The sequence below is a fragment of the Melospiza georgiana genome, chromosome 3, assembly GCF_028018845.1.
Source record: "Melospiza georgiana isolate bMelGeo1 chromosome 3, bMelGeo1.pri, whole genome shotgun sequence".
In the NCBI taxonomy this organism is placed as follows: Eukaryota; Metazoa; Chordata; class Aves; order Passeriformes; family Passerellidae; genus Melospiza; species Melospiza georgiana.
The window spans coordinates 41579104-41592413 of record NC_080432.1 but is presented as its reverse complement, the minus strand read 5'-3'; the positions used below and the strand labels follow the sequence as shown (position 1 = coordinate 41592413).

Sequence of the window (13310 nt, the reverse complement as noted above, 5' to 3'; positions counted from 1 at the left end):
GCAGTTGTTGGAATACTTGGTATGGAGTGGACAGGAAATAGTGAGTGAAAGGTGTTGTAAAGGTGCAGAAATGCCAAAGAACTGAAGAGACTGGCACTGCTTGGCACAGGGGGTAACAGAAAACACAAATGGAAGGATATCCTGGAAAAGCCTATAATGGAACCTGCTCTTTTTCTGTCCCAACATGAGCAAAGTGCCATCTTAATGCAGTTCAAGGCATGCCTGGTAAATAGTCTTTGTCTGGAGAAATCCCCTGGGTGACTCAGGATTGTCCCAGAGCCTGTGCTGTGGTAAAGGCAAGGTCATGCAGGAAGTGTGAGGGTTTAAATAGCTGGAGGCACAACCATACAGGGGCAGGGAAAACTGTAGAAAAGGCAGTCTTGCAAATCAGAGACATACATACTTTGGGGTGCTTCCACAGCCAGTGGCTGCATCCTCATGGACAAATCACAGGAGGGCACCTCAGAAACTGGGGTGAAGGGAGAACCATAGAAGATAACCATCCTTACTTAGCAGGCTCAAGCTACACAACAGCATCTTTCTGCCTGTAATCTTCAGCATATGCAGCAGGGTTTTGTCTGCATCTGCACACCAGGCTGGGCAGCCTAAAGCTTCCTGCTTCTGGCAGAGCCATATCTTTATGTAATCCAAGGAAAGGCTGTTGCCTCCCTATTCAAAATGCCAGACCTCATAGGTTTCACAGCTGTAGCCCTTCCCCAGAGTGTTTTCCAGTTCCAGGGTGTACCAGGCAACTGCAAGGGAGTTCCATTCATCAGCAGCAGGCCTGGCAGGTTTCAGACAGGGATAATAATGATTTGCCATTTATGCTCATGACAAGCACGAGGGCACAGAGCCCATGTAAGTACACCTTGATTGTTACCATCCTGAGGTAGGTGATCAGTGTATCTTTTCATCAGGGGCTGCTTTGTACTACAGACAAAGGGCATTGACCTGCTGCCAGAAAACATCTCTGGGGATAAGGGCCTGGACAGTTTGGTCCTGGCTAAGACCATGAGCTCCCCATCTGTTTCTTTTCTTAGCAGCTCACTTGTGCTCCCATCTGAATCTGAGGGTAAGCCCTGTTTTCATTAAGCCATCCATCTTTTGCTTCATTGTGTATCATGAGCACTCAAAGGTCACCCCCACTGGATGGTTCCAGCCATTTTCATGGTGGCATTTGATAAAACCATGGAAAAAGCACCCATTATGTTTGAAAGTTGTTGTCCTCCCATCAGTGATCACTTTGCCACCCCAGAAGCAGTTTCTCACGTGACACTCAACAGCTGTGTAATGCATGACAGGTTTGAATGTTCTCCTTTTGGCCCAGGTGTGTTTGTCATTCATCAAATTCCTTTTTCCTCCAGTAAGAGCTATAAACCAGTACATGGACCTGGGAGTAGAGGTCACCATGTTACACAGAAAGGGATCTACACAGCAATAAACTTCATCTTTTCATCAATTCTTTCTCATCTATTGTGTGATAGACCATCACCATAATCTTATCTCTGTATGATCTGCAGGCCTCCCTCCAAATTTTTACATCTTGCTGGCAATAGTAACTCAGCTCTTCCTGCAAGTCAAAGCTCCCCTGATGTTCTGTGTACATGTTAAGAATTGCTTTTTTTCCTTAAGCACCACACTGTGCAGCCTATAATAATCCTCTTGAGGAAGTGGGCCTATGTAACTCTGATTTTTTGTTGAAAAAATGGAAGAAATAACTTTTGGAGCCCTTGATACCCACAACACAGGGAATACTGCTTAGTTTCATGACTAAAAAATGTAAAAGAGTCTATGAAAATGAGAATTCTGCTTGCACATCAGTTTAACACCCTGAGTAATTAATTGCAGACATGTTTTTTTCTTTCAGAAGCTGCCTGACAATGGAGCAGCCATCATAGCCTCTGGCATTAGAGAAGCTAGCCCTGAAACTTGTGTCATTAAGCAGTTGACTCAAGTCCACGTGTCCCCTAAAGCTCCCATTCTCCTTCAATTTTCCATGGCACTCCTTCATCCCATGGGGCATCTGGCACTCCCTCCATGGCAAAAATACCATTTGGGCCATGCAGGGTTTCCTGCACGTTCCATTTCCAGAGGAGAGCCCTGTCCTGCTCGTGGGGTTTGATCCCAGACATGGAGCACTGCTGCTGGATTGTGTTACAGGCCTGTTCCTGGCACAGGCTGCACTTCCAGCCTCTGCCTTTGAGCTGCTTTTCCACATAAAATCAGAGCCAAACAGTTTGGGTTCCCCAGGCCCATGCAGCAGTCTGTACCTGTGGCATCTCCTTCTCGTGGCGGTGTTGAGTGCATGGTCACGCAGCAAGCAGAGCTGGCAATAATATTTACAGCTATGACTGTGATTATAGGGTGCATGGCAAATCTCACAGACATTTCTCACCCCAAATACTTTTCCTGACCTCCCTGACCCCACAACGATGTTCACTGCATCAGAGGAGGAAAGGGCTCCTGGGATATCTAGAATGGTTTTCCTTGGATTAAGAACCCCCCCAGCATTTTTTTCCACTCAGGTAGGAGGATGATGAGTACATTAACATGTCCCACTGAGCATGACCTTCCTATGCACAGAATGCTCTGGTTTTTCATGGAGCTCTCTTGCTGTGCTCAGCAGTTCTGCACCTCACTGCTCCAAGCATTCTGAGACCTCCAGCACTACGGAAAGAACCATCACTGGTGGGTTTTGACCAGGCAGCACTGATGTTTGTCTAACGTTAGAACAGAGATAGGCTGTGAGGTCCTGTGTGCCCCACTCCCAACAGCTCTTACTGTCAGAATAGTGGGTGGAAAGCCTGGTCACACCTCAGTTCTCTTTGACTTTGCACAAGCATAATGACTCAGTCTGAAACTTTTTTCAGAATTCCTGTTGCCTAAGATAACAGTGGAAGGCTGCAGTGGAAGCTGTGGGAAAGACATGAGCAACACCACTAGGACCAGACAATTGGAATAAGTCATCAGGAACTTAGTCTGTCCTGTCTCAAACCAGTGCTTTGTGAGCTTCATGCATCAGTACCTCATTCAAATCACCAAACCTCTCCTTTTCCACATGCCACCTCACCCTGAACCCCTGGAGTGACCATTCCCACTGCTTGTTTGCTCTGTGGAAGCCACAGATCAGGCCAATGTCTCCTTTACCATCCTCTTTACATTTGAAGGTGGGGGTGGAGACAGACTTTCAAATTCTCACCCTGGGGACTTGTGAGGGCAGCTGCCTCCACCATAGGCAGTCTGGACAGTCCTGGCTGTGCTTGCTGCAATGGATAAGGAAACTTCCAGCAAAGGCTTCATCTCAGGCATGGCTGTAAGGTTCCCCTTACCAAGGGCAAGTAGAGCTCATCCCACCAGCCACCAATCTCTGTGTGACACCTCCACATTAGCTTGCAAGGTCATCTTTTCTAGATTACTTGGTGACTTTGGCCCAGCACTGCTGCATTTTCTCTCAGTTTCTTCCAAAAGCACAGATTAGAGCAAACAACCTGCAGATGGAGCCCACGATGCACAGACCTCACCACACCTGAGGCGTCCTGTGAGCCAAGGAGGAATCCCAGCTGTACCTGGGTTATGGTCCCTGAAGGACGCTTCCTCTTAGTTATCTTAGGAAAACTGAGGCTGCATGAAACACTCCACTTTTTGGAATGGAAAGGAATGTTCAAAAGGTTCTTCAAAGCACTCAAAGGAGCAGAGCATCCATTTGGTTACCTATTTGTTGAGCTGTGTTTACAGCATTCAAAAGCTACAGGACACAGGCAGAGGTCATTAACAAGGAGTCCATCCTGTAGCAGCTCGCAGGCCTTGCTCAGCATTCCCCAGGTGATTGTTTAAAGCTGCTGTCTCCTGCTCAGAGGGCATGATTAGCTCGTGTTTTCTTTGGAACATGTGTTTACCTCATTATCATACTTACTTTTCACGGCTACAAAACTTCCAGTCCTGTACTCACCTAATATATACTCTCAAATTTATGAGGCATCAATGCCCTAAGGCCCTTGAGCACCTAATGTTTGGGCAGCTGGCTGCAGTTTCATGCATAAAGAATATATGTTTTTTATACCTGTGTAGCATCACATTCTGCTGTTCTGAGGTACAAAGTACACTCAGCATAACTGTAGACTTGATGAGGGGGGACATTTTTAGGTTTATTTTTTTACATTCTGAAAATGAAATGCTGTCTTAAGAGCTCTCAGTTTCATTTTCAGTGAAGTGAATGTGAGGTAAGATGTTAAAAATGTTCCTTAAGTCAAAAAAAGTTCTATATATCAGCCTAATTTGCTTAATTCTGCTTTTAAATTGTGGAAGTGTTTTGTTGATTGTTGTGCAGCTGTGTGGATGTATATGCAGGTGTATGTGTGCTCTTTCAACCATGAATATATCACTTTGTTCCTCTGCTTTGACCTGTTAAACCACTTGAAACTCAGGTTTATTCTTATGCTGGGTGCAGGCTGCTGAAACTGCAGTCTTGGGGCATTTTGAGCAGCTCACTTGTTAATGCTGAGTACCTGTTTCTAATCCAGTTTCTTGTAACACCCAGAAATGAGATATGTGGGCTAAGAATAGCACATGATATGAATTCCCTTGCAGGTGACTGCTCAGGGGAAGTCTAATGGCGATTGTGCTCATGGAACAGCAGATCAAAACCCATCTGTGCTGGCCCCAGCAATGGGGGTGCTTGGATGCACACCAGAAGGCTCACCAGCTCCCCCAGAGCCAAGGCAAAGAGCTTCTCTTGCTGTATGGATGATGTTCACACCTCTGTACAAAAAGACATTCTTGCTGAAGCCTTGAGCGTGTGGCCAGCAGGCAGCGTGTGCAGTGCTTCAGGGTAAATGCAGCGCGTGGACTCTGACAAAAACTGATCTTTGTGTGAATCAAAAATCTTCATATATATGGAAAGTCTTAAGAGGTGGCATGTGTAATACAAGCAGAGCAGAGTTTGCTCCAAAAAGGCAGTTCCTAAAGGAAAAGATTTATCCAGTTGCTTCTCTTGAGTTTCTTCTGTTTGGCAAGTGATCATTTTCTTTTCACGCAGAAGCCGTGACACCTCTTGAAGCCACCCCTTGACAGTGGCTTTCCTGATTTAATTTGATCTTGTATCTTTTCTCACACCAGACTGTTTGGCTGCTGCTGCTGTTTCTCTGTTCCACTATTGCTTTTCCTGTATATTGAAGTCAGTTCAAGCTGCATTGTTTCCCATGGGACTGGACATCATCGTGCTGAGCCTCTTCCTTTATTCATCTTCATTCTCAAGCCCAACTCTACTTACCCATATGGCAAAACACCCCCATCATACTTCTGTCCTGCTTCTGAGCTGCAGGAGGGGTTCTGCTGGGAGTTGAACTTAACCACAAACCAGCCTGAACCATGATTTTTTCCCATTTATGAAGCAGAAACTGAATCTGAATTTGTATTTCAAAGATTTGAGAGAAGGCTCCCAATCCCAGTGGAACCTGAATCAATTTTTGGGATTTATTTTCTTTTTGGGAAAGTAGACTGGGGGGGACACACACCTGTCTCCTAGCTGCTCCTTTTCTTTGGATCTGTCATATCTTTCTGTTTGGGGTGTCCATCCAGCACAGGACAAAGTGGGCACTATCTGGCTCAAGCAGGTTTAGCTCCATGCTGTGCCCTCACCTCTGCAGGAAGGGCTGGCTCCCACCGTGGCAGCTGTCCTGGGCAGGAGGGGTGTTTGCCATTTGGGCAGAGCTGGGCAGGCTGCTGCCTTCTGAGCCAGCACTATGAAGTGGCACAACACCAAACAGCCACTGCCAAATTTCTCCCTTCTCGTTCTCCCTCATCAGAGAGGAGTCAGGGAAGAGTTGAGATTGGCTCTTATGAATTTCTTTGGGCAGGAAATGGCAGAGTTGTCAGCTTGTGATGGGGTGGGACCACACTTCTTTGCAAAAAGCCAGAAGATTATTTATCTGAAATCTCATAATTCACTCATTCATACCCTTATTCCCCAGCCACAAATAATAACCCCACTCCCATTACACCTCTTCAGGCTGCTCCATGACAGCAGGGCAGTAACATCCTAATTGCTCTTACATGTGAGGGTAACTATAATGGGTTCTGTGGTGGAAAGATGATTTATTTTCCTGTGTTGAAAGCACAGCTGTAAGTACACAGACCTTCTCTGTGCTTTCTCCTGAAACAGCTCCCTTGGCTTCTCAGGTGTCTCGCCACAAGACAGATGAAACCATTTTCTCCCTCCAAATTAGCAGATTTGCCTGAGAGCTGTCATCTGCTCTTGCAAAGCAGTCAGACAAGGAGACATGCTGCGAAGCACTGATGCTCTGCACGTTCTCCTCGGCTGCTCAAAACACACAGACAAGTATTAAACAGTTTAGGCTCTGGCCCAAGCAGAATCAGCTACTGAGATTGCTCCCTGACCTACTCCCAACTTCTGACTTCCCTGTGGTTTTTACCTCTTGCTGCCCAGCACATCCAGCAGTACAGTGTGGCTGATTTTACAGAAATGCAGCTGCACTCGGTGAGTGTGATCTCTCTGAGAGACACTGGCAGGACATGTAGGGCCTTTGTGAAGAGCTCTGTTAGCCAGGTGCAACCAAGTGTCTCCTCCCCCTGCAGATGGGGTTGAGTGGGAGTGGGAAGGAGAGAGAATGACAGGAGCTCTCTTGTGCAGAAAAGGGCAGAATTTGAGCTGTGTTTGAAATTACTATTGAAAAAGCTTGCTATATACTTTGATGGGCCACTGAGAGCAAATGGGCAGGAGATACAATTTTATTATTCAAAAAAATTATGCTGGTTAGCTGTTGTGCCACTGGAGTAACTAAAATCCTCTTGGAATAGGCCCTGGTTGTTCCCCAAAGACAAATGTGAAGATGTGCTCTTCTTAGAGTAATGGTGAGAGGTTACAGCTCTGACTGTATGATTGCTTTCATGTTACAAAGCGAGAAAAGCATGAATGAAAAAACCTCTACCATCCATTAGGGAGAAAATTGGCTGGGAGGTCCACAGCTACAGAGAGATTAATCTCCATTTACCTCCATCAGAAATAGATTCCGTGCCTGTGAACACCAGCCATGTATTTCTCTCTAATCCTCCTTTCACAGGCCAGGTCACACCAGCTCTGATGTGTTTGGGGACAAACCAACTATGAAATCCCGAGCAGCTTTCCCAGCAAGAAGATTGTTTCACAATCAAGCAGCTTCATCATTTTTGCCTCTATGCTGGGAGATAGTTTGGCCTCATTCTTCTCATGGCTCTAAGCCCACAACATATGCAGCTGTGCCCAAGCAAGTCCTGTGTTCAGCAGGATTTGATGATAACTCATCTCCAGTCCTACAGTGATGATCTGTGGTGGCTACATACAGAAAGAGAGGCAGGATATCTACAAACAATACTGAGTATCTAAAAACAATATTGTTATCTTGTTTAAAAGTTATATAAAATCTCCAGTAAATTGGATTTCATTTTTGAATCCTGCCTCCTCTGTATCTAGAATTGCCAAAATGTGTCATGCATGACAGTAGGGTTAACCCAAACCAGTTGAACTCTTTCAATAATGGCTCATCTTTGTTTCTAATAGCTGCTAAGACCTGCTTCATGTTTTGTTTATATTTTTAACAAGCATCCAGTGTCAATGGGACTTCATTAAACAGGGCTGTTGTTTTCTTTTTTTTTTCTGTAGTTCTTGCTCCAATTCATGTTTTGTAATAATCATGCTTAAAGAGGAAAGAAATGTCATGTCCCAAGCCATGAGGGGGGCATGTGTCTAAATATACAAAGGAACTGGAGCTGTGCAGCAGCAGGAGAAGGAAGAAAATGCCAGATCCTCCCCACAGTCACTCAGAGTTTACTAGAAATAGGAACAGTTGCATTGGGCCAGAGCAAAGTCCACTTGCTTGTTATCTCTCAGATGCACAGAGGAAGGACAAAAGAAACCTTGTGTTTGTGTTTGTATGTGTATATGTGTGTGTGCCCAGATGTACTCATATGTATGTCAGACTGTCCTCAGAGGTGTATGGCACACAGAGCCAGCAGTCACAAGGTGCAGGAAAAAAATTCCAATTAGTTATCAGGAGAATTTTAAAAAAATTCCAGTTAGCTATCAGGAGAATTTCTTCACATCTGTAAGGGCTCAGAACCCAGCTGGACAAGGGCCTGAAGAATCAGGTTGGGCTATTTTTCCAGGGATTAAACATTATCACCTCCAGAGGGGTTTTCCAGCCTGAATTATTCTAACTCATATACATGTATATACATACACATGCACATTCACATATAGAGTTTTGAAATATATGAAGATACATACATACATGTCTGTGGTACATTCCCTCTTCATATTCTCTATGGAAAAGTGTGACATAACCTGTTGCACTGTTGGCTAGTCTTTTCAGAGAAAAGAGAGAAGATCTTTGGGACAGGACCCCCCAAACACAAGTGTTCAGCAGTGCTGTTCATGCAAATTACTCCTGAGCTAAGCAGGGCTCCTGGCATGGGCCAAACTCATGAAAAGGTGTGAGAGACCCATTTTAGAACTATAATTTGAAGTCAAACCAGAGAAATCATGCTACAGAACAGATTCCCTGTCTAGGTGACCAGTGTAGCTACTGGATCTTCCTTTTCTGAGACGGAGCAAGTGTTTGACCAATAGATGAGGATGGGTGCTGTGGAATTGGAAGGTCAGATACAGGGGAACCTGAGGATGACCCTTCCTCTGTAAGGAATGATAGTGTGAAATGAACACTGTGCATGAGGGAGTGAAGGGGCTGTTGCCTCTTAAGCTCTGGTTTTAGCTCTTCCTTTGCATCCTATTACCTTTTGCACAGAAACTTAGTTTATTTCTACATTCTGCTTGAGCCTAAAGCAATTTATAAGTTTTGTTCTTCCCCTTGTGAGTGGGTGGGAAGCTTTTATTTCAGAATCTTTGAAATAACCAGATTCAATTTCACCCTCATAAATTTGATCTCCTACACACATCCCCTTACTAAATAAGCAAATATTTTTCCTAAAACCAGTTTGGCTTATTCCTAGGTTGACCTTTTGTCAACAAAACATGAAGATATTATCGTGATTGGAAAAACTTCTCTCAGGCCCATAAACTGTCAAAGAAAAAGGGGAGAGAGGAGGAAGAAGAGGCTGGAGCTTAGAAACCTCATTTTGGAAATGTCAGTAGGGCAACCAAATAGCATGAATCATAAAAACAGTGAAAGAGGCAAAGAGACAATGTGTGAACAGTTATTGCAAGGAAAGAGCTGGTAAATCATTGTATATTTAACAATCTGTCCACTCGGATGGGAAATGATGTTTCCCTGGGTCCCATGGCACAGCCAGGGGTTTTCCAAGCAGCAGGCTGGGCTCAGCTGGCACAGAGTCCTCAGGCCAGCCAGGGCAGGGCATGGCACTGGGGTGCCTTGCAGGGGTCCTCAGCACGTGTACCATCATGAATGGCTCGTGCCAGCTTTGCCAGGGAGTCCACCTGGGATGTATGGGGTCCCTCCTCCAACCCAAGTGTGGCTGCCAGCCTGGCAGGGAATCCTCATGTGCCACAGGTAAGGAGGGAGCTTCTCCAAGGTGCCTGCCACCTTCCTTTGCCACCAAAATCAAAGCTAATGGATGCTTGCTCTTTAGTCTCCCAACAGGAATTATCCTGGTCAGGAGTGCAACTCCTCCTGCCTCCTCCAGAAGTCTTCCAGAAGATCTCCACACCTCTTCTACCTCTGCTGATCCCCACAGGTCCAAGCACACAGGTTTGACCCATGCTGTGGCAGGATTCCCCAAGGCAGCCAAGGGCACAAGCTGGTCTCTGTTTTTCCTTTCCTTGCACATGACCCGGCAAGGGTGAAGTGAGGAGAGTGCTCTGCCCATGGCTTTGGCAGTTTTAATGTAATTGAGAGGAAAGGCCTAGGGAAGCACAGGAGAAATGGTTCTGTAAACTCCAGAATGGCACAATTCCTGCTTGGGAAAGCTTGCTAGTAGTCACACAGGACTCAGAAGCAGCAGGAAGGATGACATATCCCAGTGACCCCTCTTGGATGCGCTATCCCAGCTGACCCAAAGCCCTCCCATCACAGCAGCATGGACTGGCAGCTATGTGCTGTTGGGGAACCAGGAAGGAGCCACCACCAAAAGAAATTCCCTTTTCAAGGGTTTGAGAGGCAATTGCACCCTGACAGATTTTTCCTAATCAACCACTGACATCAACATTTTGGATCAACCAGCAGCTGCTTTTCCCTGTGATCCTGACTGGATACAAACATGAAAGCTTAGGGGACAGTCCAGTCCAGTCCAGGCTATGGTGTCCTGGAGCAGTCTGGCTGTCACTGTTCAGGGAATCATCCTGTCCTGAGCTTTGCCTCTGAGTTGTCCCCTCTCTTCTGGTGGCACAGGCTTGCTGTGATATATGCACGTGTGAGGCATCACTGGCCAAAGGAGAAAAAATGTGAGGAAACTCACTGTGGAGTCAGGTTAGGTCTGTTGCACTGACAGAGGTTTCTTCCTTGTGGCAAAGCATCACAAGGAGGAGGCAGCTGGGCAGCCATGGGGTCAGGCAGGGTGGTGGATGTTGGAGCTGAAGTTGCTCTGACCTGCTTCCATCTTTTCCTCCTTATCTTAGACAAGCTGCATCCCAAACCAGTCCCTGTGCATCACCACCACCAGTCACATCATCAGCTTCAAACTGACACAGGAGAACTGCTGGAATAACCAAATGCTGATTCTACAATGCTGTCCTAGAGGGCCAGGATATCCCAAAAAGTGCTCTCAGGACAGGGTGCAGGGCAGACAGTGCCCATTACTGGCTATGGTCAGTGAAGTGACAGGAGTCTGTCTCTGCTTTGGTGCTCATGTTCCAGCTTGCCAGGCTGGGTGTCTCCCTGCCATCACAGAGGGGAGAGAGGAGGGGGACATGACAACACAGTTCTTAATAGATTTAGGGAAATGCTGAAGCTGTAAATCAAGATCTTCAATGCATTTCATCTCCTTCCCTTTCAGTACTCAGCAAGAAAATAAATGCATACCCAGGAAATCAGGAACAGATGCATGGGCGCATCTTGGGACACATAAATTAACATGGAACTGAGGGTAGGCAAGAGAAGCAATAAAGGCTAATTAGACCACACAGGCACCACCAGCATGGGACTGTATCTCCAAATGTTGCCAACAGCCAAAAGGTCCACAGCAAAGTGAACTCTTCCATTTTCTTGTGGTTACAGTCCAAGGACAGGACATTGGCTATGAGAATCTGGTGCTTTGATGACTGGATGGGTAGTGATGTTCCCCAAGAATAAACAATTACCAAGGGAAATGAAGTATAAATAAAGCAAATGCCCTGCTTCCCTCCTTTTGGGGCAAATTCACCCTTCCCACAGCAAGTAAGCTGTGAAACCAGAAAGAAATTAGAGCAGGTATTGGAGAGCCATTGTAACATGTAGCTGCTCTTGGGTTTGAGGGTGGCCAGCACCATCATACTCCACCCTGTATGCAGAAAGTTTTGGGTTTTTTCCTACTGAAGTTATTGAAGTTGAGACGTTTTTCTCTTGTTCCCAGTGCTCCATAAGCCCTTACTCAGCAGTGTCCCTGAGCATCAGCCTGCAATGTTGTGCAGAACACAATCCTACAGTGCCCACAGAAAGGAGTACAGCCATGATGAACTCCTCAAAGGAGCAGCAGCAGTCCTTAGGTCCCACAGAGTCTTGAATAGCAGAGCAGAGTTTGGCTCTGAGCACCTGGAGCATCTCAGGACCATGTGCTCACCAGGCTCCCATCTTGCTCTACAAGTTTCTGCCTTGAAAATGCTAGACCAGCATCTTGCGTGTTCTTTACTAAAAGGTCAGCTAAGCCTTTCCTGAATAAACTGGAGGCATCCTGTGGCACAGTCACCACAGTGATTTGTACTGAGGCCCAGGTTAAAGTGAACCTCAGCTCTAAGTGCCTGTTCATTCCTTTACATTCCCCAGTTTGATTGCACACACTGGACTGCAAATACAGGAATGTTATGGTTTGTGTTGCACTTTGTACATTTGCTGAGCACTGCTGGATGCCTGGGAGCTGCATGGACTGCAGGCTGGCAAGGACTGTGCTGTGTCAGAGCACACAGAGATGGCTGCCATGCCTTAAGGACACCTGAGGTGCTACCACTGTCAGGAAATGGGAAAAAACAGCGACACAAACACAGCAGTACTGCCCAGCACTGCTCTTGGGAGGGAGCTCTGCTCATCAAGCACTGTGGGACAGCTGACCCTCTCAGGTGATCACAGCCCAGCAGAGCTCCCAAAATATCCCCACTGCTCTGCTGGGCCATGCTGGTTTCCTCCATACTCAGCCATTAAGGCAGCTTCTTTCCCACCATGCTCAAGGACCGAGATGGCATTGCTTTATCCAGAACCATGTGCAGTTTCCCCAAGGTGCTGTTTGACATGGGCTCTTGCCCAAGGCCTCACTTGCTCCAGAGAAGTGCAAGCTGCTCTCCAGTGAGACCAAAGCATTTGCTTAATATCTGAGTTAATTCCTGTGCTCCCCAGATAGGGCAGAGATCAGGCACTTCGAATAAACTCTCTGTGCAAGACCTCCCTACCAAATTACAAATGACAGAAGCGTGGTCTTTTTTTTACCCCTTCCCTCCAACCACAGTCGGTATTGCTCCTCCTTTGTCTGTCATTTACCTCCCTTGGACATGGTTTCTGCAAGTCCTAGAGGCATTCTCCTCTCCTCTCTCCTCCTGATGTACAATGCTCAGCCAATTTGCCCACACAGTCAGGAGCTGGGTTCCATCACGCCTCTAGAGTTGCCATGCTCCTTCAGGAGCTGCCTGGAGAATGTTCTGGAAGGGCATTGCCGGCCATCCTTCAGCGGTCAAGCACTTTGGTGGGGTTTTGGCATGAGAAATCTGAAAGTAGCACCAAACCACAGAAGGTTTGGGTGGGCAGGGACCTTTAAGGATGACCTGGTGCACTCCCCTGCAGTGAGCAGGGATATCTCCAGCTAGCTCAGGTTGCTCAGAGCCTGGCGTGGTGCTGAGCCTGATGCTGGCCATCTTCAGCACAGTGTGCAGCAAGGAGGGATGTGGTACTTTCCATTGTCAGAAGGGTATTTTCCTCCATGTCCTCCATAAAAAAAATATTTTTTATTTCCTCAAAGTCTCCAGATCAAAAGGACTATTTCCCCTCCTACCAAACAGACCATCCTATTGCATGTAGTCTCAAAAGTCACCTCCCTGAGCAGCCTGCCCTGGTGAGTCTCCCTCTTTCAGCACAGGACAATGAGAACAGAAGAGACCTGGGCTGTATCTAGTCCCTTGCTGTCACAGGCAAAGGCCAAAACTTGTCCATAACGTCCTCTGC

The 13310-nt window shown here is 46.5% G+C and overlaps 1 protein-coding gene across 1 annotated transcript in view; it reads right to left on the bottom strand.

Moving 5' to 3' along the window:
• Window positions 1–13310, bottom strand: part of LOC131081546 (uncharacterized) — a 104829-nt gene that overhangs the window by 10712 nt on the left and 80807 nt on the right. The gene's annotated exons all lie outside the window — the stretch shown is intronic.